The 26,790-nt window shown below is 37.9% G+C and overlaps 1 protein-coding gene across 1 annotated transcript in view; it reads right to left on the reverse strand.

The window, feature by feature from the left end:
* CNTN1 (contactin 1) overlaps window positions 1–26,790 on the reverse strand; it is a 205,777-nt gene that overhangs the window by 148,623 nt on the left and 30,364 nt on the right. The gene's annotated exons all lie outside the window — the stretch shown is intronic.

Genomic DNA, 26,790 nt, shown 5'->3' on the forward strand with positions numbered 1-26,790 from the left:
GAAGATTTAGCTACTTTTTCAAGTTATTAACATCTGAGCACAGAAACATTATTAACATCAGAACCACTTGATCCTTGAGCTCTCTCCTGAAGTAAATTACACTGAGATGCCTGCTCAGACACATACTATCACAAAACTCCTGCTTTCTCTAACACAATTCTTCCCTCTGTGGTATCTCTTCTGACCCCTCCTTATATTTGTCTCCATCCATCAAATTTTGGCATGCCCTTCCAGGAAAAAAAAAGTACACAACTTTGGGTATGACTTTTGTCCCAACTCTTTTCTGATTCACAGCTGTCAAAGTACCTCCAAATCTCAATTGCCTCCCTTAGGAGTTTGGGAGTTACATCCACAGTACATCTTGATCAGTGGATCAAGACAGGAACTACATTACAGTGGCACTAGTTGCAACTTTAAAATGCTTCAAAGATCTACAGCAGTTCCAACCACTGCATAATACAGAGAACTCACTTCAGAAGTTTGCTACGTAAAAGGCAAAGATTTTCAGCTCACTGCCATCTATTTCCTTTGTAACTGTAGTTCATTCATATTATATAAACAGAATTTTTAATTTGTGTTCATAGCCAAAAGGTCAATGATTCAAGTATATGAGGTATGGAATTATTTTAGATATATAAAGTCCAATTGCTACTTCTACGAGTGCTGTAAAAATCCAGGCACTCAGGCTCCAAAGTTGTATTACTCCATAGGTAGCTTAGTCAAGGTGTGCCTGTTACTGTTTCTCTTGTACTCTGACTTACTGTACTACTTTTCACTGTGCTGAGAGAAGATGATGACTGTACTTCCAGGCTCATCCTTTCTCCCTGCTTATAGGTCAGTTACTGTACATGTTAAAACACCTGTGCTTAATCCTTCTGCTGCTGACATGGACATCATGGTATTTCCCATCTATAAAACTTTCTACCTCCTTGTAAACTACTACTGAGAATATGTAATTTTAACTACTCTTACAGACCCAGACAGAAAAAGATTCACTTTGCCATACCTAAGTTTCATTCCCTATTCACGTCCTTGCTGAGTACGTGTTTGCATGGTCAGAAATCTTAGTAACCCATAAAACTGGCTTTCAAGAAAGACATTTATCTTGAGCATGAAGTTCTTGGAGTAACAAGTCATTGAGTACACTCTCAGAATAATGTAACATATTCTGTCATTCTTTCAGCTCTAAATAGAACTGTTTACATGCTTGCTACAAAATTGATTAGCTGGGTTGGAAAATAAATAAAAAATCCAGCATCAAGGTTCTGAATGGTTTTCTGAAATGGCAAGCATTTTAAGAATGCCAATTTCTTCTTAGAGTTCTCTAAACTAATCACATTTTTTTAAAGCAAAGGGATGAGAACTATTTACTATCATGTTCAGTGAAACTCCCTAGCACTACTAAACAATAGTCTTTCTGTAACTCTCTCCATGTTATTTTCTATCATCCCTTTATTGTACACCAGACTTTGCACTTGTTACAAGATTTATATTTATTTATTTCAGCTAAAGCTTATGACTGCTGTACAATGTAAGAAGAAAAAAGAAAAGGTTAAAGAAATCACCAGCAAATTTAGTCCAGGTCAGCAGCTCCCCTGCCCACACACCAAGGCACAGCAAGGGAAGGAGATGCTCCAGCAAAACTCACTCCTAGTGACTAAATAAGCATCTTTCACAGGCAACTCCAGAAGCCATCAAACTATATTTCTTTCATATATGAGGAACAGCACTGAACTCAAAGTATTTCTATCTACAGGTACCTAAATCAAGTCACTGATTACCTGGGAAAGCAATGGTGTTCATTTTACAAGAATTCACAACACTGCATCAGGTGTCATGAAAATAGGATTTGATAATTTTAGCTCATAACATAATGAAGACAGGCAGAATACTTTTTTTTTTCAGTTTTACCCCACTTTTCCCATTTGCAGTGGGCTGTAAAAGATAATGAAGTGATTTGTATGAATCTCCATGCATGAAAATTTATAGAAAAACACACAGCATTTTAGAATATCTTCACTTCTTCAGCCTTAATCACATTGTGAAGCAAGAGAGAGCTGTGATGGATAAAGTTTACTGCTGAACTCAGTAATGCCAAAGCAATCATAAGGAGACCTTGAAAACACCACTTTCAGACTTTGCTAATCAGAGGAGCCCATCAGTTCAGCACCAGGCACTGGCTGTGCACAGCAGTGGTAAAAAAAGACCATTATAAATTAACCTCCACTCAAAGAAAAGCCCTTTTGTAGTACTTGTCACATATACAAATACATTGTGGATGACACTGTAGGAGTACGTCATGCAGAAGATCACCCATGGACAAAAAACACAGGGAAAGTAAGAACTTGACCAAGCTCAAAGATGATTACTGGGTTTACATCAGAAAGATACTTGTATCTCCATGATCTACTTAGGAATGGCTTCTGGCTGGGAATACAGTATACACAATCCTGCATTAATAAAAACATGTATTGTTTTTTTGCATGTCAGGAGCTTAGATATTCCAAGTTTGCAAGACAAAACTCAATATGTTAGTTTGTTACACTAAAAAAGGATCTCAGTACAGGCCATTAGACAAAGCAGTGCTAAAGGTATAAATTACATTAAGATTTCAGTTCTGACTCAGGACAGTAAGGACTTCAGACATTTCTCTAGTAGCTTTAGTCAAACTGTTGGCAGTAATTTCCCATCCTTCCATAAAGCCCTCCTCTGCAGTTCCACCTAATCCCTTTAAGTGTCTTTTTTCTTCATCCCACACATATGGCCTTTCCTATACCAAAAAAAAAAAAAAAAACCTTGAAAACTGTGAAGAAAACTTACACAGCTTAGCTCTTTCTGACACTATTGCGTGGAAGTCATACCAGTTTTCTAAGCTCAGACATTAACTCATCTCACATGCTGAAGGCCAGGCTTAGAGCAGAAAAACAGGAAGGTATGCACTAGCATAAAAAAAAATTCCAATCATCAGAAGCCAAATATTGAGAAAGCTCCTTCATAAACTATTAAATGGAAATGGGGGGGAATCACAGAATTATCTACAACCCTAGAAAAAACCCCAGAGTGTAGTACAGCACTGACACAGGAAAATACAAAAAGTATGAGCCAGAAAATACATGTCACAGTATACAGGAGTGAGTCAGGTAAAATCAGTTTTAACATCAGTAAAGAGAAGGAAGAAAGATTATGTTGTAGAGCTGTGAATCAATTACAAAATGCTATCACAACAAATGCCAGAGCTCAGAGGGCCACAATACAGAGTATCACCACACATTTCAGAAGGCTTTAAGCATTCTCCCCTGCAGATTCACACCATACCTCATCAGAAGGCTTCAGGCATCTGCCCAGCAGAGTAACACCTTACCCCATCCAAGGCTACAAGCATTGCCCTCCTTGTGCTTCAGCCCAACCTTTTATACCCCTGACTGCCAATGCATTGCACCTGTGTGCCCTCTGGTCCCCTTCCTGATTGGTCAGCACTGATTGATTGGTCAGTGCTGATTGGTCAGTTCCTGATTGGTCAGTTCCTGATTGGTCAGCACTCCATGTCTCATTACCTTCAATGCTGCCCACCTGCTTTTCACAGCTGTAGCCCATTAGGGATTGAGGGTCAGCCACAGCCTCACTACCAACTACCACAAACTGTGTGCCTACAAAGTACAAGTAATCAACCTTGCTAGAAAACAAGTAAAAATGTCTCTTAGTGGATTTATGAGAAGGCAGTAAGGGACCCCCAGGATTAGCATGCCACTCGTCTTTGCACCAATGTGCTGCTGAGGTTCATTGTAACCTCACTCATCTGTCCTCCAATTATTCTTGAGAAGTATTGACACCACCAGGCTGAAGGCTCAAAGGATGCTGAAAGGGTGAGTGTGCACCAGAGAATGGAGCACACACTAAAGTCTGTGTATTAACTGTATCACTAACTGTAAGGAGCTGGACTGAAATAACAGCTGTATTTTGATTAGAAAGGTAAGATTATAGCTAAAGATAAACCACAGCTCCTCACATCACTCATCATTTATCTATCTCTGTAACAGAGGTGCAGTCCCAGGCTGAGCGCCAGAGCCCTGCCTGCCTTCAGCAAAGCTGCTGCCAAAGGCATCAAAACCCACACTTCCAGCTGCCACCATCAAGTTAGAATGAGATTAAACAATTTTTAAAATTAATCACAGCAACATCTCATCATCTTCTACTGGCTGCAGGCTGTTCCATTAGCTATTTAGGTCTGCAAACAGGGGCAACTAGGTTGGTGAGCAGTGGACATCTAAGATCTCACCCTTCTACAGATGAGCTCATTGCAAACCCAGGCTATAAACAAGTCAACTCAACAGTGCAAAACAGAACAACTGCCAGTGTGCTAAGAGCCTCTGCAATGTTTGCTCCCTGTTTATTCTCATTTTAACTTAGGGCTGAAGCTTAAGTCACTGCTTTTGCAAGGAATTAAAATTGAGTATTATAAGTTGATTCATACTGGAGGTGTATCACAAAGCAAAGAGACAGACGCAGCTCCTGCCTGGGAAATTACAAAGGCTCTTATCCTGAAAAAATTTACATATCAGAAACTTTATTCATGTAAGTAATCATGCAGGACCAGGACCTTATTTAATCTTTCTTCAGAAACTGAGCCTATACAAACAGCACACCAATGCTGCCTCTACTTTGAAAAGCAAATAATTCATTTAATATTATCATTCTACCAGTAATTTAGCTGTAGTGTTGCTAAGAGGATTTCCAACATATTAAAGTATTATTGAAATAATATAACTATTTGCATTTGAAGAGTATATTGTTTATTCCAAACAATACAGCAAGAGATCCCCTCCATATATTAAGAAATCTCTAACCAATCACTTTAAGGCAATGATGTTACCCGCTGGAGAATATGAAATTCTATTCAAAACCTCCTTCATAAGCCATTCTTCATGCAAGACTGGAATGGCTTCTGGCAAAGCAAAAAAGATCTGCCAGTGACAAGCTAAGTGTAAGTATGAATTATTGTTGCTATAAATAAAAAATGAGGTATAAACAAACAAACCAAAAACCAAACTTACTTGCTTTTTTTGACAAAGACACAAAGTTTCTTCTTTTTGATTAAACTACCCTTTGTTCTAGAGAATCTTCAAGCTTGTTTTGTTCGTATTGTTCCAGAAACCATGTGATAACATAAACCTGAGTTATGTAAGTTACCATCCTACCACATACTAAAGCACTAGAAAACTTTAAAAGTCTCTTTGTAACACCCTCTGGGTGTGAGATGTAGTGTTCCAAATGCCTTAGCTGGGAACAAGTTAGAATCACTCAAAACTGCAAGCCTCCTCATTTCTATACTATTTTGAGGCTGAAGAAACACCAGAAAACCAAGAAAATCCTCTATTTCATTGCTACCCTCACTACCTACATACCATTTATTGACAGTTGGGCAATTAAATAATTTTTTGTAAAAATATGAGAATATTTAAATGGTAACAAATATGTTGCATGAATTAGTAAATTTTATTCTACACTCAGCATAAAGAAGTTCACTTTGTGCTATTTATTGTTAAGTGGTATTTTTAAGCTCTGACTTTGGTGACATTCATGTACCTTTAAATTGCCAGTTCATTGAAGGACAAAACTAGATTATTAGTTATTGGATTTCAGCGATCCAGTGAGCATGTTTGGACAGCCATAGATTTTGCTTGTACATTATACTTTGAGCATTAGACGCATAAGATTTTGTGAGGTGTCCCTGTTTCTAGAATGTGCTGATTATGGCTGGGATAATTAATTTTCACAGTAGCTGGTGTGGAGCTGTGTTTAGGATTTGTGACAAAAACAGTGCTGATAACACAGGGGTATTTCAGCTGTAGCTGAGCAGAGCTCACCCACAGTCAAGGCCTTTTCCAGCTCTCACCCCACCAGTGAGGAGGCTGGGGGTGCCCAAGGAGCTCTGAGGGGACACAGCCAGGAGAGCTGACCCCAGCTGACACAGGGATGCCCCAGACCACGTGGGGCTGTGCTCAGCACACAGAGCCAAGGGAAGGGGAAGGGAGAGGAGAATGTTTGGAGGGATGCTGTTTGTCTGCTCCAGTCACCATTATCTGTGATGGAGCTCTGCTTTCCTGGGGATGGCTGAACACCTGCCTGCCCTTGGGAAGTGGTGAATGAATCCCTTGTGTTGCTTTGCTTGCATGCACAGCTTCTGCTTTACCTATTAATTGCTTTGATCTCAGCCCACTAGTTTTCTCACTTTTACTCTTCTGATTCTACCCCCCACCCTACCAGGCTGCTGGTGCTTAGTGGCCTGCAGGGGTTAACCCACAATATAGCTCTTCTCTGGGTTTGGTCACAAGAACAAATGAGTCAGAATCCCTCCTGTGAACAAGTTTCATTCACATAGAGCCACACAAGTGAGATCACTCTGTGCACTAGGTTATTATAAGTGTACATCTATAAAGAATTAGGTATTTCAAAGAGAATTTCAGCTTAGGGCGGTATATCCAGTATTTAATACTAAAGATGTTTTTCACCATTGACCAGAGTAATTACCAGTCCAGTTAAGGCTAGATTTGAAAAGTGCCTTCCTATTTCACACAAAATGTATTAGGAAGTGGAAAAAAATCACATATTTTCTGACTCCCTCATTTTCATATATTATTTCACGACTGTATTTGCTCTGAAAGATAATGGGACACTTTGAAAAAATAGCTGCAATAAAAGCATTTACTGAAACCAAAAACATCGAATTAAGAAGGTTTGCCAGAGTGAACCAAGCTCAAACAATTTATCAAGGGCCTCCAAATTTAGGGTTGTCAAAGACCTGTAGCATATTTCTCCTAGTACACAAAAGGAAAATAATCTTTTACCCTTGAGAATAATGTTAGCAAAGTGCATTCAACCAGCTCAGGCTGAATTATGCTAACAACCCCTGTTCACCTCTGGACATGGAGACCTTCAATCCATCACTGTAAAATTTGATAAAAATGTTCCGGAAACTGCCAAAAGGTTCATATTTAATCATCACTGGAATCAATAGAATGAAATATTGCAGCAAATTACATGTTCTACATCATTTAAGTTTTCTGATTCCTGACTTCTGGGCTTACAGAGGTAGTCTGCATTACCTTCTAAACCCTAATTCATCTGGTTTAGAAAGAGTAATTAATTTCTACTCCAAAGAACATAAAACTGTCACCACTTCAAAGTATGTTCCACAGGCCTGGATTTACTGGGAAGAGCAAGAAGCTGCATCTGCCCTTGTTTCTATCATGCAGAACACCCATTAAACAAATGATCCAATTCTCATTACAGGCTTTCCAGCTGGTGAATGCATGCCCAAGAACTAAAAACAGATCTGGATTTAGCTCTACTTATGAAAAGAGAAAGGACATTGTATCAGCTCCTTGGGAACAAGCAAAACATTTTTGTAGGATTTGGAGAATGATTGCCTTAAAATTTCTGTCAGGTAGCAGGATACTAAATACCTTAGTCTAAGAACTCCAATTAGAAAACAAAAGCACTAATAATTCTGCAATCCTTAAGGTACTAATATGTTTCTCTGACTAATATGATTCTCTGAAAATCAGATGTGATTTTCAAAATACTACTACCACAAGTATCAAGCCTCAGGAATAAACATACCAGTGCTTGAATGGTATGCAATAAAATAACCTGAAAAAAAGAAATAAAGTATTTGGGTATTAGTTTTTTATTTTTTGCACATGGCACTGAACAGAGCTGCAACAAGCATGATACATTAAAAGCACTACATTTTTATTTGTGAAATACTGTTAAGATATTTCCATTAAAGTACCTGTCTACAAGACACAAGAATATATGCGTCTAGCTGTACTAGCAAGCAAAACTCCTTTTATATCTGGCTTGTGCTTCCATCTTGCTTAACAATTCACCTATGCATACTAAACCACAAAATACTTAGCAAATTTTCTTTGTATTTATTTCAATACTCATAGAGCAATGTAAGTTGCAGCATGAGCAGATGACTGAAGAAGCCTCAGATACGTGAATCCTGCAGCTTCTCCTGTCTGCCCTGCTTCAGTAAGAATTCCAGCTCCTTCCCTTGCCCTTCAGAATTACCCACTGCCCCATGGCATCTAGGACTGATGTCCACACTCTGTAAATCGCCCTCCAGGTGTCCCCACAAGCTGCCATATATCTCACTGAAAAACTCAGCGAGGTGCAGCCAGTTCTGCAGGTGTGTGTGCTTGAGCACAACAGGTAACTGTGAGCTAACACTCCTCCTTACTGGGGTCAGTTGCAATTATTTTGGGAAATTGCATTCGTTCTCAAGCTTGAATTAGAAACAGCACAACAGGTACAAAAGTTACCAGACAAACACCTGTGAGTGCACAGGACTCAGTACACAGTATCTATGTCTCATTTCCTTAAAAACTGGCTAAACAATATGCAGACCCTTGTTTTTCATTAAACGTTTCTCTGGAAAACTAAATACTGATGAAACCTTTAGCATGTAATGGGCTTTTCTGCCATTCCACTGATGTAAACCTCACGTCTATATATATATAAGCCAGAGAAAACCAGCTTTTCTAGGGCTAACAAGCAAAAATTTTTACCTGTTTGTAACTTCTCTGAAATTAATGAATTAATGAAAGTATTACTTCATGTAAAATTACTTCACTGAAAAATGAACTGTATTATCAATACCTGTCACATGAGTTACCATCTCTAAATGTCAGATATTCCTTCTAGTGAGATACTGATCACTTGGATTGGATTCAATCTGAATTAAAATTTAAATAATTTCTCTTCTATCATGTGCTCTCTGATCAAACTAGCTTTCCATAGAGGCATTTTTTGATGTTAAAAATAAACTTTAAAAATGTTTCCTTTAAGTCTAAAAATGTCATCAGCAGTAAATACATCTTTTTTTCCTTACCGCCCAATTTCTGAAAGGCCAGCTCATATTCCATGTTGAATAATTTAATGATTTTATCATGGTGCCCAGTTTCCCCTCAGTAAAATCAGTATGTATAATTTCATGGTTTGGCAGAATTGGCATTCTAGACACAGAAAATGCTAATGCTGTTTACCATGTGCATGCCTAAAAGTCCATCTACTAATTTTTTTATTAAGCCAGCCTGCTGGGCTTAAAAGCTGAAAGTTAGAAACCTACCTATTAGGCATGCAGACAGATCAAAGCCTCACAGGACTTCTTGAACCCATTAGAGAATGTATTGCACTACCAGGGAGTCATCTCCCTCCTGAACCAATACAGTAAAAGCATCCAAGCATGTATCTTACTGTAATGGTATATAGATTTGGACTTACAATTAGCTTCATCATAAAAATGTAAGATCTTGCATAAGTTTCTGCTGAAAAGACTCACCTTTGCCCCAGTACAAACTAAACAGAACTATACACTTTTACACCTGACTACTTCAAAGGAAGACAATTTTTGAGTGAGTATAGGTGGAAAGGAAAAGTGGATGGAACACCCATTATCTTTTTTCTGCAGAGCTTTCAGCCACAGTTACAATTTCCCCAAACTGGAGGAGAGTGAGAAGGATGACAACATAAGCTATTACCTTAAATATAGGACAGTTAACCTGGGAGAATAACTGTGCCGAAGTTCTGATCAGTTTTCCATTTCTACAATTCATAGAAAACATTTCTTCACTGGTAAAGAGAAATAATGCACTGAATTTTAGGATTTTGGATGACATCACCAACAGGGAAGAGAACTAAGATAAATTCTTAGGGATATAAATGGGCCCACGTAACGAAAAATGAGATTAAGACTGTTAGGAAAGTACTATGAAAACTTTCTTGATTAACATTATGTATATTAGGTCAGATCACAGAGTTCAGAGAGACTGGGGCTGTTATCTCTATCATATCACACAGTACAACAACACAGCTCAGCCTCTGGGATGCTTCCACCCAGCCTGTGGGGTTTTTTCACCTGATCCAGAAGATGCAGATCAGCTCTTTGAAGAGTAAATACATCTCCAACAGTCATGCTTCTCCTGTGCTTGCAAATGGGGCCACACTGTGTGGCTGCTGTGTGCTCTGCCAGTGCATGACAGGAGGTGAGATATTTCCTTCTATCCACACATGGACTGCTAAAACTCCCTTGCTGCAGCTGCCAGTGAGTCATGAAACTTGGATCCAACATAACCTGAGCCATTTCAACATGCAGTGTTCAGTCCCCTCAGATTTAATAGTGAGAGGAAACCAAACCAGGCAAATGACACGTGGGCAGGAATGAAGACAGAGTAGTGCAGTAACCTTTTTTTGTGTGTACACAAAATATGTCTACTACTTCTGATAATAAGTGGATATTTTCTAGTCAATGTATTATGAAACATTAAGAAAATTCTTAAAAATAATTACAATGAAAGAATATTTAGCTTCTAGTTTGCTCTCATTCCTCACAAAGGACATATTCTGTGACTGCTTTCAGAAACAAGTTCACGAATGATACCAATTAACCACAGTTAATTACCAGTCTGGTTTTGTCCTCTGTCTCATCTGTTTTGTTACCAGCCATTGACAGCCGTTACTTTGCTCACAGTACCATGAGTGCCCACTCGAGGGAAGAAAACCTCTCTGAACCACAGAGAACTCCCTGATCTTTACCAGGTTAAGAAAATAATATTTACCTTTGCTTTGCTTTCCATCCCTTCTTCTCTTTGCAAGGATAAGGGAATTAAAAAATACAAGGAACAAGCAATAAATCACTAGTGAGTATTAACTGCTAATAAAAAAAGGACACACTTCCCAAACAAACCTTACCCTTATGTCAGAAGAATGGAGGGGAAACAGATAAGTCAACAGTGGACTGTGGCCCCCATTTAATAGAGGACACGTTTGCTGTTTTGGCCCATCCTTGGAGTCATGCTACTCACTGTCACCATGGACTGAATGGCTTCTGCAGCATCTGCCAAGAAAGGAGCTCTCCCAGACTATCCTTCACCTCCACCTCAGGAGAATATCAGACTGAGTAAATGCATCTCCTCTTCTGCAGAAGAGACATTAAGGCAACTCCTCTCATTGCACCAACTCCCTCCTACCTCTTAGGAGATCAAATCTTACTGATTCTTCTTGACAAAGAGAAAACTAAATCCTTTGCCCATACTCCAGCCTCTACTACAGATATTTTATGGCTCTAACAAGTCTTGAAAAGTCTTCTAGAGCTTGTATCTCACAAAGATTAAGAATTAGGAAAAAAAATGTTGGTTTCATTATGTGATGCTACGTTTATGTTACAAGGTTCTCTCTTTTATAGTTATTTCTAGAAAGCCTTTGCTAATAAATAAATCACTTCTTCCGTCTGGGCTTTGATACCACTTCATAAAATAATAGCCAGATTCTGCTCTGACTGAAATCATTGTTAAAATTTCCACTGATCAAACTGGATACAACACCCTATAATAAATGTACAATCTTAACAGTTTCTACATTGTCCTAGGTTTCCCTTTAAAATACAAACTTAGAGAAGGTCATTCATGGTTGCATATTACCAAAGTACTTCAAGAACAGATGTGCACTGCTTAGGAAGACACATCGTCCTCTCTCAAGCATGGTGCTTTGAACCTTGCCCTCCCCAACGTGGTCCCTTAAAAGCAGGGAGCATATGTTTGTAAAAACCGAAGATCATGGCTTATATGATGTGCAAAATCAAGATTTGATTTATTGTTTGCTTTTTTTCTTCCAGGAGCACACATACATTAGATGTATATAGATGGATATTGTATATTAGATGGATATTGTAAATATCAAGGCTAAGATTCAAAATCAAAGTTATATATAAAACAAAACAACCTCAAAGGAAGTTATAATATGCCTTTAAAGACTACCAAAAGACAAACTTATCTCTGTTTGCACCCCTATCAAACTTACATTCTGTTTGTGTCAATGCTGAGCTGTGCCTCACAACTGGATGAACCATACCTGGTGAGCTTCCATACCTCCCATAAGCCCTGGCCTGGTCTGACTGGATGGCTTAGGAAATATGGCTATACTGCACCAGTTAGAAGGCTAAAAGCCAAAAACAGCATTAGAAAAGAACATTATAAATGTCCTGTGTTCTGGCGAATAATGGACTTTGAAACATGCTTTTTTCCCCAAAAAAACTAAGTGGATTTCTTCAATGTGTTATGAAATATTATTCACACTGAGACTGCTTTATGCAACTGATATGCTGGAAGAAATCTTTTTCCAAGATAGTATTTTTTTATTGCTATGGGAACTGTTTCCTCCATTCTATTTCAGTTCTCTCATTACTAGGTTAGAAATTGGTTTCACATGTTTACATAGTAATTCTCAAAAATAACTCACATGATGGGAAAAAAGAAGGCACAGATTTTGAAATGGTTTCCAGGTGGAGAATGAGTTTTGGGATCAGTAAATGAGTCATTAAATGAAAGCTTTTTGAGTCAGTAAATGAAAGCTTTTTCAAGGGGATTTTTCCTGTATGTTATACATGCACTAGGAGGAGAGTGGAGGAAGGATAGTGGAGGATAAGCCACAAATGAAGATAAGGAGGACTTTATGTGGATGGGAATTTCTGGAAGATCGAAATGGTTTACAAAATATTAAGGAAGTTCCTGCTACAGGAAAAACACTGCAAGATCTGTACAGACGATTAATAGTCTTTACTTATTTTTATGACTAGTTATTTAAGAAATGCTTTTGGTTTTCTTCCCTAGTCTACCTCGCATAGTTATATTTTTTTGATTTAAAACCCCTGAAAAAAGCTTGTTTGCCTGAGTGGTCCAATCTCTTATTCTTTTATTGCTTTTTAAACCTTTATTAAGGAAGCCATAAGGAATCAAACTAAGTGGACCATATTTTTCTCAAATCTGATTTCTGCTGTGCTTTTTCTTTTTCATAGCTTGCAGAATGAGGGAGGGAAATAACTGCCCAAGTCCTGTGTTTATCTAGTATGGTTTCAAGAGAGTCCTGACCAGAAAATTGTTTGGTAGGCCATGGTGTCCTGTAGCCAGCAAACTACATTTCTAAAATTCACATAAATAACTGCTGAGAAAGCTATGTCTAGCAGAAAACAAATAGGAGAAAAATCTTGCCACAATTTAGATAGACACAGTGACAGATTAATTGCTAAAAGTATGGCATAATCAAACTGGGATGCATTTTATTAGCTTTTTTTTCCACAGTTAAATCTATTTGAATAAATAAGGTTTTAGGACAGCTGGGAACCAGCAAAAAATATGGCAAGGGACTAAAATTCAGTTTAACTGACATATCACAAAATCTGGAGCTCAGTTCTGTATATGCAATGTCATCCAAGAAAAGTATCAACATTTTATGAACTCTCACTCTCTTACAGTTAGAATCCTGTTGTCACTGGCACTGCAACTTCAGCATCCTTAAATTTCATCTTTCAAAACCAAAGATATTTCAAAAGTATGGTTTTACTTTCAGATAAAAAGTCTGCTAAGTAGCCTGTTTCCTGGGTAGGAAACCGATACTCGAAAGTTAGATATTTTAGCTTTGGTTTGGTACTAGGTGAGCTCTAGTAGAAGATATTCCAGGTAGTCAACTGCCTAAAACTGTAAAACAGAGCTGCTTTTGAATAGTTCAATTCAACTATTGACTAAAGCCATCACCTTTGGCTTCTTGATCCAGAACTCGTTCTATCCCAAAAGAGAATTTCTTATGCTTGTCATGAGTGATTTGGAATTGATAAAGAAAAATATCTGAAGATTCTTATAAAGTTGCTTTACTCTCAAAAAAATTTTTAAACTCCTTCATGTCACTGCTTATACCAAGGACTGTCTTGAAAATCTCTCTTGGGATTGTAACTGTAGATGGGAGCTGAACTGTACTGCACTTTTGACAGATCCAACCAAACATCTGAAAATCCATGAACACTAAGGAATAATAAAAAGCTTTACAGCAGTGTCTTTTTGGATGCTCTAAATGCAGAGTATTTAACTAGTTTAGCTGCCAATTTGAACCTTCATAAAATTTTATATAAAGTCTCCTATAGGAATTTATAAAAACTGCTCTTACAGACTTCCCCAATACATGCTAAATTATTTCTTATACCTTTTAATTGGATTTCTTGGCTATCCAAGAGATGCCCAACAGTCTGCATTTTAGCTCCTCCCACGGTTTAAATATATACATGTAGAACTCTTTCTGATCAAAGAATTTTAATTGAAATCCTCAGAATTTGAGTTAAATAAAAAAGAAAACCTACTCTTCCTCAGTGAAAAGAGAATCAGAAGGTAAGGCAGATAAGTCTTGGTCATAAATATTTCAGTATTTATTTCCATTGTTTACCCTGAAAACCTATTGGAAAAACATCCCTTTCCATGTTTTTTTTTTTTGTTTTACTTATGGTATTTGCTTTGCAAGAAACAATTTCCACTATGGGCAACAAAAATATATTACTGTATTTTCCAACAGAAGGACAGGAAACTATTATATTTTTCTCAGTTACTAGCCCTGCACCTTTCCCTAAATATTCTCCAGAAATTATGAGAAGCTATTTCTTTCTGAAGTTAAGCAGAAAAAATGCCAATATAAAATCAGTAAAAACTGCCTGTAACAGTAACTTCTACTCTACAGATTCTCACTTTCATCTCAATTAGTGGTATGTTTGGCTGTATGTTTTGTGTTGTGCAGGCCTTTGAAACACACTGGTTGGTGTAGCATCCCTGGCCAAGTGGAGAAAGCAGATCCTAGGAGGTTGCTCACCAGTACTTTTCAACAGCATTTTTATTAAGGGAGCAGTAATGTCTCCTATCACCTTGTAATATCTTTTAATGTAAAGGAAAAAACAGATGCTTACTTGCCACTAGAGACTGAACATGTATTTTCTACAAAAATGATTGCTCTACATCTTCTTTGACTGCTTCATCAGTTTGCAGATTGCTGAAGAAAAGCTTCCTATTTTAGGCCACACACTACCTTGCAAAAAAGCCCTATGAATGCAGAGAATAAATAGTAACAAGAATATAGTCAGCACAGAACAATATTAATTGCTAAAAGGAACTCTTGATGTTCTAAATAATAATGCACTATCTATCTCTGAATTCTAACAGACAAGAGTTGACAAATGCTGAAGTTTCATTTTGTTTTTTGTTCAACAGCTGCTTTTCCAAAGCATCCCCAGTTGAAGAACTCCCAGGACTCTGGCATACATCACGAATCCCAGCTTTCAGCAGATGTTGACAGCACAGCATCTCCCTTCGCACACAGACTTTTATTTGCATAGAAGCTCAATAATTCAATAAAAACTTGAGTATGCAGTAAATGAACTAATACAAATGAACTTAGGACATGGCAGGAATGGCTTATAAAGCCCCTGGGCAGTTATCACATTTCTAAATCCTTTCTAGCACGTGGAGCAGAAGAAGGGTTGCTGGCACCAGGAGGTGCAGCAGAGGCTGTACAGGACCCTCTGCCCCAGACTCTCTGCAGGTGCCTCCTCAGTGGGAGGATTACACTGACTTTTGTGACATTGGCAGCCAGCCAGTTCTGCAACAGAGAGAGAAACATACAGGGTGCCAAATCCCAAATTATGCTAAACATAGACGCAGGGATGCTGAATCACACTTGAGGGATTACAGTCCTTCTTTCTCCACTCCCTTTTCACATCAAAGTGGGGTCAATTCCTTTGGTTTCTGAGCTATTTCTGATTGCTCTTTAGAGCAGCAAGTGCTACTCCAGCCCTCCTACAGTTATCCTGTGCTTCAGCTACCACAAGCTTTTTTATAGCATGCTGTTGACAACATTGTTCAAATTAGCCCTGACAAAATATACATTATACACACCAATAGGCAGAATTTCTGGGTTCTGGCAGTTGTATGACAGCTCTATTACTGCATGACCACAGGAGCCTACAGGAATGAAAATGTGAACAAGATTTATTTTTCCTCCATTGATGTAAAATACTTCGAAATTATATTATGAAAATAAAGCTCAGCTCCTTGTTGTCACCACAAATGAATGCACACATAAAAATTAAATCCACTGGAATTTCACTGTAAGACAGGCAACATTTTCCATACAGAAACTTTGGTCTATATTGGGTGCTTCACTCTTCCTGAGTGCACTGGAGAATGTGTTGTAAGTATGAGCAACCAAAAAAAGGGCACACAGACATGTTGTTGTGCATTTCTGTAAATTGTCCTCTTCCTTTGAAAGCAACTAGATGTTGGGTCCTTAAATATAACTAACACAAACACACACAAAGATTCAAAATAGGCAAGAAAAAATTGTACTATGCAGACTGCAAATATAAATGACACTATGCTATCTCACAAGACTTTAACATATGAAACAAAAATTAAAAGAGAAATATAAGAAATTAGAAGAAAAATTAGTCAAATTATACATAGCAGCCCAAACAGCTGTATGAATCTTGTGAATGTAGTGCTGTAGTGTTTGAATTTCACACAGCATTCACATGATATTTCCATAGTCTACATAACAAACAGAAGAAGATTTTTTTTTTATATACAAGGCCTTAAAAGAAGTATTTGGTTACTGACCGCCAGAAGAAAAACAAATGAAGCATTCCTTAAGCTCCTTGGGAATTCATATCTCACACCTTTTTTTCAGTCCTATTTCAATCTTCCCTACTTGGCTGGAGTATTTGATTGTTTACTGGTCTTAGCAGTCACAAATGCCAGAGTCTGGAACATGACTTGCAGCCAATCATACTCTTTCACAACACCTGTTAAGTTAAATAAAAAAGAAAACCTACTTTGAGGTTAAAGCTCAATGACTTGGCTTGGGGGAAAAAAGGGATCCTCTTCAGTATTAATACAGTGCAACAGTTCTTCACAATAACCTGTCCACTGGAGACTTCAGGGAGGTGTAATTAGTAATTTCTGATGAAAAGGTACAGTGACCAGAAATTTCTGTTTTTCCAGAGCCTTTCATTCAGAAGGTTTTCCCTTGTAACTGAGGGTGCAATCATTTCTTTGGTGACAACTCACTTGCAACCAGTGCAGGAATTACCAGGCTGTAGATAACAGAGTGCCAAAACCAACAGCTGATGGAGGCTGCTTCCCCCACAGCCAGGGCTGGCACTTCTTGCCTGAGAGAGAAATGACCTGGGGAAGCCAGCAGACTATAAAATATACTGTTCTTAAATGCAAGGCCTCTGGTATCTTAGGAGCACTGTATTTAAAATATAGCATCAGACATATTTTATTACTATAAAATTAGGAATTCCTCACACTTTTGTACGCAGGGGGCAGATTACTTCCCCAGAGAGCAGAAATAAGGCAAGCAAATACTTAGGCGCACACAGAGCCTTGCCAATGAGAGCAGAGCATGCTTGAGTCTTACTCCAGAGCAGCACCACACCAGCAGATTCTACAGCTCCCTGAGGCAGCTTTTTCTCAGTAAAAGTGGACTATTTCTGCCAGTGCTGTTTCTCTTATGAGGCAGGGAAGAAGGCAGGGTTTGAAGTTTCCCCGGGCAGCTCCAGGCCCCCATTCCCAGTGCTGCTATCACAGCTGGGGCAGATGTAGCTGGCAGTGATGGCCAAGAGTTTTGCAGCCAGGTGTATCTCCAGTCTCAGACAATGACTCTCACATTTCTGGGACATCTGTTTGGTTTTGACACCAAACCAAAAACTGTGGCTAAATAAAGGGCAAGCATAGTAAACCATGCAGCTGACTCCCAGGAATGAAATAGTAAAGCAGGAGAATTTTCTCTTTGGTCTTGAAGAGACTGATCAAATCCTATCAGAACTGTATCTTTACTGTGTAAAGAGAATTGATCAGCAATATAAAAATAGGACAGCAAAACAGTAATTTCTTCTCCATTATGGGACTTGTACAACCCAAAATAAACATCTTCCTATCCACCAGCTGAATGCAAGAGTTATTTTCACGGCTGACAAATGCCTGCACTATTTATGTAATTTAGAAGTCTGAAGTACTTATACTATTAAAATCCAGCATGTGGTAGAGATCTTGTTTTGTTTCAACAGGTCCAAGGCATAGGCTATATAAAGATGAATTTTTTTCTGACAAAAATTGAAAAATATTACTTTACTAAATTTCTAGCAAGTAATTGCTTTATTTAAAATAATAACCCAGGTAGTATTGGAAGGACCAGTTTTCTAATAAGACAAATTAAATTTCGGAGAATTCTTCCTATGCGAATTAGAATGTACTGCTATTTTCTTATTTTATCTGATCTACCTTAGTTATCTGTTGTTCTTATTATGTTTCTGTGTACTTTTTTCCTGCATGTACAGTATTTCTTTTTAAACCAAAATACTCTTAACAAAATTAATGAAACAGCAATTTTAAATGAACTCTTTAAGTGTAGATTAACTAAATAAGCATATTAGAAGAGGGACACATTTTTGAAACATTTTCCATCTGTTACTGGGGGTTTTTTATTACAAAAAAACCCCACAGAGCTGTACTGTTGCTGTTTTACAGAAAATATAAGGGTGAAGTCAGTTTTTTGCAATGAAAGTTTCAACTACTGTTGTGCCAGGAATTACTGCAGCTTTATTATTTCACTTTCTGCATGATCCTATCAAGTTTCTGTCAATCCTCCCTGTTTCCAAATGTGAGCCTGTTTCCAAATTTGAGTGTTAGTAGCCACTTTGGAGGGATGGAGAGAGTCAAGAGAGGTGAAAAATCACTTCCTCATTTACTGAGAGAGAGTCTCTCTCAGATAGAGAACTCAATCTTGTTTTCTACAGTTCAAAAGAAGAAGGGGAATTCTAACTACAGCGCAAGACATCTGCAGGTTTGTGCTTTTTGTATGCTCAAGCAAATTATTAGAATTTATGTAAGATTAAATGTCAATGCTTTCATGGTTAATTGACATACATTATCTAACATTTATTTCTGTAATTTCATTTTGCTGTATTCCCTGCTCATTTTGCATTCTGAAGGAGAGAAGGGCAGTTTTTCAGCTGACCTAATGAAAACACTGCCATGACAAATGAGAAACCAACCTGTGTGCAGTGGAGTCTGGCTGGAGAGAATGCTAATTCTCTGCCTCAATACTGCCTTCAAAGAGATTATTCAAGGCTCCCTCTGACATGGAACACAGTGACCAGCCAGCAAATGCTAGAAATGAAAATAACCTTTATATGTTTTAACAAAAAGGTGAACTAAAAAAAGCAATCAGTCTTACCCTTAATGTTTACTATTAGTAATGAACGAAGTGACTTTATTCAGTGCTTATTCAGTGACTTTCACTGGCAGGGTTTTTACTGTAGATTTTTTAATTATTAAATCAGCGTAATTTATCTATATAAGGCAAAAGATACAAAAAATAAGCAATAGGAATCTGATGCTTTTTTTAAAAAACTTACTGAGATCTAGCAAATGCTTAAAAAACCTGGAAAAGAGATTTAAGCTACAGTTTTGCAAAAACTACATATACTGAAGCTGTGAACTTACTGTCCTTGTCAACCAGGTGGAGTTTTATGGAATTTAAGTATCAAACACACAACAGCATGAAGACAACTCAAATGAAAAAATGAGGTTCAGCCCCAATCTATCCAAGATGCATGAATGAATCAAAGTCAGAAAATTAATCAAAATACTAAGAGTAATGAAAACCTTCTAAAGGTGACAAAATGTAAAAGTGGAGAAATTACCTGAGATTTCTAAATTTCTACCTGCAGAAAACCAGAGTGATGTACAGTAAGTACCTTATACTACCATGAATGCACCTAACTCATTAGTACTTTTTTTTTCCTGAGCAGTAGTCTTAATGAATTTTAAACTTACAGTAAGTGCCTAGCCTAGCCCTACTGAGACCTGAATCTTAAAACAGGACACTATTGTGACAATTCTATTAGAAGGCACAAGTTTTTAATATCTAAAATTGCTAAAGTAATTTAAATATCTGACAAGAAAAAACCACAGGTTACCAGCCTCGCATAAGACATACTGCAAGGGCAGAACTGAAAATAATATATATTGCGTAGATACAGCAGTTCAAAAAAAATTAATGAAGTCTTACTACCTATAGCAAAGAACTTGGAAAACTTGCAGAGTTCACATTCTTTTTAAATGCAATAAATAAAACCCCACAAAATACACAGTTCTTCTTAAAGTCTCAAAAATAAGGCGTCTAATACTGTTTAGGAGTCTGTCAACCCCTCTAACAGCCAGATACGGGTGGTGAACACCATAGCTCAGTTGTACTTTGCACCCTTTTCTCAGGGCACACAGCTCTTGGAGCTGCTATAGGGAGGAGAAAAATATTGAAACAAGTCATCCAGCAGCAGCTGCTAATTGTCCCCCAAAATGCTTCTCTGACAGGGAGAGAACATAATGCTTAACTTGTGGTTTTCCAGGACAGATTCCCTACCTTGACGCATCCTGCCATGTCACATGGTACCGGTCTGCTTCTGCACATTTCTAGAAGGTATTTCTCCAAACTATTCTGATGGTCTTTCATTCTACAAACAACAACTATAAGTGGACTGTGGTCCAAGTTCACATTCTGTATCACAATAACCATTTGATAAAGCCTTTAAAACCCCTCAAGTGGACAGCTGCTTCCTGATTCCCAGGAACTACTTTCCAATGCAAGATTATTACTAGCTAACTGATGGCAGAGTTCTTCAACAAATCCATCATCCCTGTTTTCAGCCTGATGATCATAAATGTCAAGGCAGCATTACTTGTCATTATTTATCCCTCATTATTTTTTCCCTCAGTGATATTTGTGTCACTTGATTCCACCAGTTTACTGTGCATTAACTTCAAAAGTGGTAATTTTTAATCATCATGTTTAGTTGTATGATTTGTAGTTTCCTATTATGTTTTCTTCCATTACAGTTATAAGCAGGAAGAGGTAAAAGCACTACCTTTCTGCTGCCATTTGTTATCTTCATAACTTTAAATCAGCTTTATATTAGCTCTCTGTCTTGCCTGAATGGTCTGAAGAGGTATTGAACCAAGGGCTTTGATATTTACTAAATGCTCTTTTTACATTATTCATGGGCAACTGTCAAAGCATCAACAGAGAGTCAGTAAACCTTTCTGCACATGAAAAACAGAAAGATAAAGACACACTGCACAATAGGTAGGTGAAAACTATTTTCTAGGTAGAAGATTTACATTTTGCAAGCATCAAGATGGGTGTTTAACATGTTTCTAGGATTTCTAGGACAATGTGGAACACTGCTGCTGGAGCCCTGCTGGCTTTCTCCCCCCACCCCACTCTCAACAGTTTTGGGCTTAGCCATGGAGACGCATTTGAACCATCCCATGAGCTGCATTTGGCTGAAACTCTCTGGCTTGGCCAATTTTGCAGTAACAGAAAGGGCAGATGCAGTGGAGTGGAGAGACCTATTTTCACCTAAAAGTAAAGTAAGAAAAAGGCACCTTGAGGAAAATGCCATTTGAAGTTTTCATGTGATCAGAATGAGATTTCATCCCCTGAATAAGATCTTAAAATGTCATCCAAATTCATTCACACAACAGACTGGAACATGGGTCATGTAAACAATCCCTTTCCTTCCAGCAGTCTACATCTTTCAGAAATTACTAACAAAAGACATCAGTCTACAAAGACCCATCCCACACTGTTTCCCCCTCATTTACTTTCTCATCTCTTTAAGATCAGAAGTTGATAATTGCTTTTGTCTTAAGAGATGGTAAAATGGGCAGTAATCTTTCTTACCCATTTATTTTATACAAGGAAACACTACAGCAACACTGTCATGAGGAGGTTCCTTCCTCTCTGACACTTTCAATGACTGTAAAACTCACCTGTTTCTCTTCTTATTCAAAAAGACTTTGCTGTGAACTAGCACCTTCAAATACTTAACAGGAGGGTAATGCTGTCCCTGTGCTCCTGAGAAAATATTTTCTCTGCCTAAGGCAGCAAAAAAACTTACAAAGGGGTACAGAAAGAGACCAAAATTACTTGGATCTAGTTTTAAGAAGCAGAGGTAAGCAGAGGTGAGGCAAAAGCAATAGCTTTCCTCTCTAATGGACATTTGGATAACTATGCATGAGAGAATGGAAATTCACTTGTGCTGCCATGTTTCACCACTGCATATTCCCAGACAAGAAATGCAGACACTCATACACATTCTTTTCACAGGACTATTTTTGACACAGTTACATGTCTTCAAAACTGAGAGTCACCCCACAAGCACATTCCCATAGTTTAGCTTAGCATGTAAGGAACTCATTTGAGGCAGAAAAACCTCAGCTGCATTGGGCTGAAAGTCAGGTCTTCTTTCTTTGAACACATGCAGGACACTGACCTCTTCAGAGGATTTAGGTAAAGCAGTACTTAAATCAAGATTCATCCCATCTCATTACAGCACAGAGAGGTCCAAGTTACAAAAGCCACCATGCCGTGTAGGCTCATTATGTAATGAGTGGAGAGAGACAGGCTGTGATTCATGTGTTAGATATGTATTGCCTGCAAAAAATAGCAATGTTTGAAGATGGAACAAAATCAGTGTAGGAACCTGGGGAATTATCAGTCAGAGAAGATACCCTTCTCTGTATTAGAAACCTCCTATTAAAGTGGGGATTAGGCTTTGGGAACCAAGCCATTATTAGGCAGAGCTCTCATTTAAATCTGTTCTTTTGCCTATTTCTTAAAGCAAATCAAAAGTTTAAGAAATAAAATAACATTAGAATTAACCCGTTTATCACCTGGATTAGCAGATAAGGATGCAGTAAGTACCCTGTGCTTGACTCAATTCATAACAGTGTGTTAAGCTTTTAAAGTTCTGGGGGCAACTGTCATCACTGAAACATCTTATTCTGCCTATCTCATCTCTTTACTGCTAAATTAATTTTTATTATTGCACAAAATAGCTGCAAAATACAAGCACTCATTTAAATTGTCATTAGGAGTTAAGAATAATGACAGGTACAAAATGGACTAATAACTTATGGTCAAAAGCCATTAAGATAAAATGACTGTATTTCTGAGTATAAATGCAAGAAACAGTAAAACTTTAACAACTAATAAGGTAGGAATTCAAATAATAAAATAATTGTTTTCTGGCTACCTGTATCTTCCCTGAACTAGTCAAATTTCTTTAGACAAGTTATTATGTATCAAATAAATTTGAACATTTGGAGTAAGGGCTCTCCTTTGGGAGAACCTCCTCCTCACTGCTGACTGCAGAGAAAGCACAGAACAGTGGTTTAACTGGACACACACCTTCAGATGACTAAGATTTGCTTAAATTTCTAGATGAGTCACTGGCTGCCACCAGCACCATGGACTTTTTCTAAACCATTTTTCTTTTTAACTGCAACAGTTCAATGATCCAGATCATTGTGAGGGCTTCCAAGTACTAACACCAATATAAGCCAGAGGACAAGAAGATCCAGCTTAAACCAAGGAGGATGCCAGACCTTCTCTATTGATGGCAAAGCAGATTTATAGAAGAATAAAGAAAATTGCTTTTCACAGTACAAAGAATGCCATTATTTTCTCAGTGGTTTTGGAGCAGAAATTCTTTCTGCCTGCACAAGCAGAGAATTCACTGAGTAGTAGTTTCCACTTATAAGTAGAAAATTCTGCTTCTTAGTGATTTCTAATTATTAACTTTTCTGATGTTTATTTTAGCTAATTAACTAATATTATGAAATAATATTTGTTGCCATAATTAAAGTCAACTAAATCCCATTATTTTATTTGATTGTGATCAGTGATCTATAATTAATTACACTCTTTATCACTATTTCACTTATCTCAGCTTTACAGTTCTAGAAAACAACCTTGACAGTTTTAAAAAGCATCAATATCAGATACAGGAATCAGCACTATCAGATATGGGAAGCTAGATCTTGGAACTTTAAGCAGATGAATGGACTAAAATGACACTGCAGAATGGAAAGGAGTTTAGGTCACTGAAGAAATTGTTCTGATGGATGTATAGCTTTATACAGTTACAGTCTATCAGCTACAACAGGTATAACAAAATTCTGCACGATTGTCTCTCTAGTTTCAGAAATAAATGTACAATTTTAAATATTTAATTATAAGCCAATGAAATTACAAAATCTGAAGTCCTTGTGAATAGCAACACAACTAGTGTTAGCAACATAACTAGTGGTCAAAACAATAGCTGGCACAGGACTAACAGTAGCCCAGCAGATAGGAAAGGTGGCAGCAGTAAGATTACTCACAATGAACAGGAACTGGCAAAATCCCACATATGTGTTAAACAGCTGGGAGTGCAATTCCTATTCCTGCTCTGAGAGAGGGCTTCCACCAGCATCCCCAGTGGTGACACTTCATAGGGAGTGGAGAAAGGAGAGGTGGCAGGGGAAGCTGACAGCGGGTCAAGCAATGCTGGGAAGGAGCTGTGCAACTGCAATTTCTTCAAGGCAGTGAAAACCTACATCTCTTTATTTTGGGATAAGCAGTTAGCCAGTTGTAAAAGCACAGTACTCAGGACACCAGCTGGTAGATGATGCATGACCTGGAAAATACAAACCGATCCAAAGATACATAGAAGAGAAATGTAGCTCAGGTCCAGGCAGCCAGACCCCACCAGCTGAAGCTCTTCAGCTGGGGGAGATAGTATTGAGCTATCAACCTGTCTCAGATAAAGACGTTTTTGTGACAAATCCCTGGACCATTTCCAGCCAAAACTGAATACACCTAGTCCCAGTAAGACAGAGGACTACACACAAAGCAAGGACCTTCTGACTGCATTCAGTAAACTCATAGCAGACTAGAGCACCAGCAGTAGAAAGTGGCCCTGACACAGCACACAAGGTCCAGCAGGACCACCTGGAAATACAGGCACAGGAAGACACAGAACAAGAGTACTCTAAACTCTGCAAACAAGCTCATCTCCAGCAATGGCCACTGCCAAAACGAGATGCCAGCTGTAGGTGGTAGATGTAGCTGACTCCCTCTAAACAGTTCAGGCAGACTCCATTGTTAGTAGCTAAAATTTGGGAAACATATCTCCATCCAAAATCCACACACTCCAAGGAGTAAAATGAGGGAACAGATGATGAACACTTTGCTGGATCTGCAAAATAAACATTTAAAGAATAGAAAGAATTACAAACCCAGCAATGGAGTCAATATTGCAGAACAGCTGTCGAGGCAGCTTTGCAGATCTAGCTTCAGCTGCTTAGCAAGCGTAATGGCATCAGTTACACCTAATTCACATTTTAAAATACTGAGTGCCTACACAACAAGTACCAGTGGGGGAATGGTATTCTACGTAATACACTGGGCAGCAAGACAATTTCTTCAAGGAACTGCTCTCTCTTCAAGGAAGATCCCAAAAAAGATACTCTAGTCTCAGTATTCTGACCCTTAAGCAAGCGACAGGAAGCAGTAAAACACAGGGTGGTTTCCTCAGCCTGATGAGAAAGCTCAATGAAACAAGCATGTATTTTGCCACTGGCACAAACCTCCAGCTTCTCACTTACTGTAAATCTGCCTTTTTAATCTCTATTTGATTCAAAAGCTTCACAGGTGAGAGACCAAAGACAACAACTCCCCCTCTTCCCATGAGTGTAGTTTCCTCTTCAACTCTCAGTTTCATTCACACAGAAACACAACCAAGGACCTTAACTTCAGTGACCAAAAATGTCATGTGGCAACCCTGCCCCATAAACCCCATGCCACATTCCATTGTTAGCGCCTGAGTTTATCTCTTCAAATCCATAAAAGGATTTCCTGATGCTTTCTGCATCAACAATTAAAGTATATTCACCCTACTCCAGAGTGCCAAGGGGTAACCAGGAATGCCCAGGCAGCAGGCTCAGCATGCCCGCATCTCCTGTCTTAGCAAGCAATCGTACATGCAGCGTTGATCATCCCACAGAGAAGATGCTACCTTTTATTCCCATTAGTGAATTTAATTTTCTCAATTTCATTCTGAAGTTCCCCTTAATGTTTTCCTTAAATTAACAGACTAGGCTAATTTTCATGCCACCATGTGAGTGGGCAAATGTGTAGTAACAAATTTGGTTGTAGATAACCTATTTGCTGGGGAGAAACATCATTGTACCAAGCCCTTGTACCACTAAAAAAATTAGTAATTTGTTTGCTTCATTTAGTAATAATTAAAATTAATTCAATTGATTATATATTAAAAAATATTGACTAATTTTCATAGCAATTGATTAATTACAAGGATGTTTCAATGTGATTGAGTACACAATCTCTGTAGCAACTGTCATACTTTAAAAATAGCAATGGAGTATGTTTCCCTAACCACCAGCTGGAAGTTTGATTAGTTAAATGGTAAGGTTTAGCACTTACTTTCAGAAGAGATAAGATAAATATGAATTATTTTTTTCCAATAATGTGCATACTGTGCATGCCACTCAAAAAGACAGTGAACAGAGTCTGGGAAAGTCTGCATCCTTTTCATATCCCTTACCAATCCCTGAGGCACATACTAAATATAATCAGGGTTAGGTTTTTTTAAACTATTTATTTTTCAATTTATTATGACTTCATACTTGGTGACGCCATATTTTTAAATTATACTAGGCTGGTTTTAGACAGTAATTAGTTCTATATAAAACCCAACAGCCTTATTGAACATAAAGTAATGACATTATCCCTTCAGAGTACAAACTGAATTGATGTTACCTAATAAATTCTTTGAGCAAAGACAACACATATCAGAGAGAACATTATTCTACCATTAATTTTTATTATATGACCAAAAGTAGATCACAGCAGCTGATGAACAAAAAGAGCAAAACCAGATGCTCTAATTGTTAGCACAGTGTTTTAGCTTCTGTTAGTAAACAGAAATGCTAACAGGTTTTTAAGTCTTTATTCTGTACATTTGTACATAATATTTACTCTGAAGTAACTGACACCTATCTTGGTAAA

This window comes from Ammospiza caudacuta, chromosome 5 (genome assembly GCF_027887145.1).
Source record: "Ammospiza caudacuta isolate bAmmCau1 chromosome 5, bAmmCau1.pri, whole genome shotgun sequence".
Lineage (NCBI taxonomy): Eukaryota > Metazoa > Chordata > Aves > Passeriformes > Passerellidae > Ammospiza > Ammospiza caudacuta.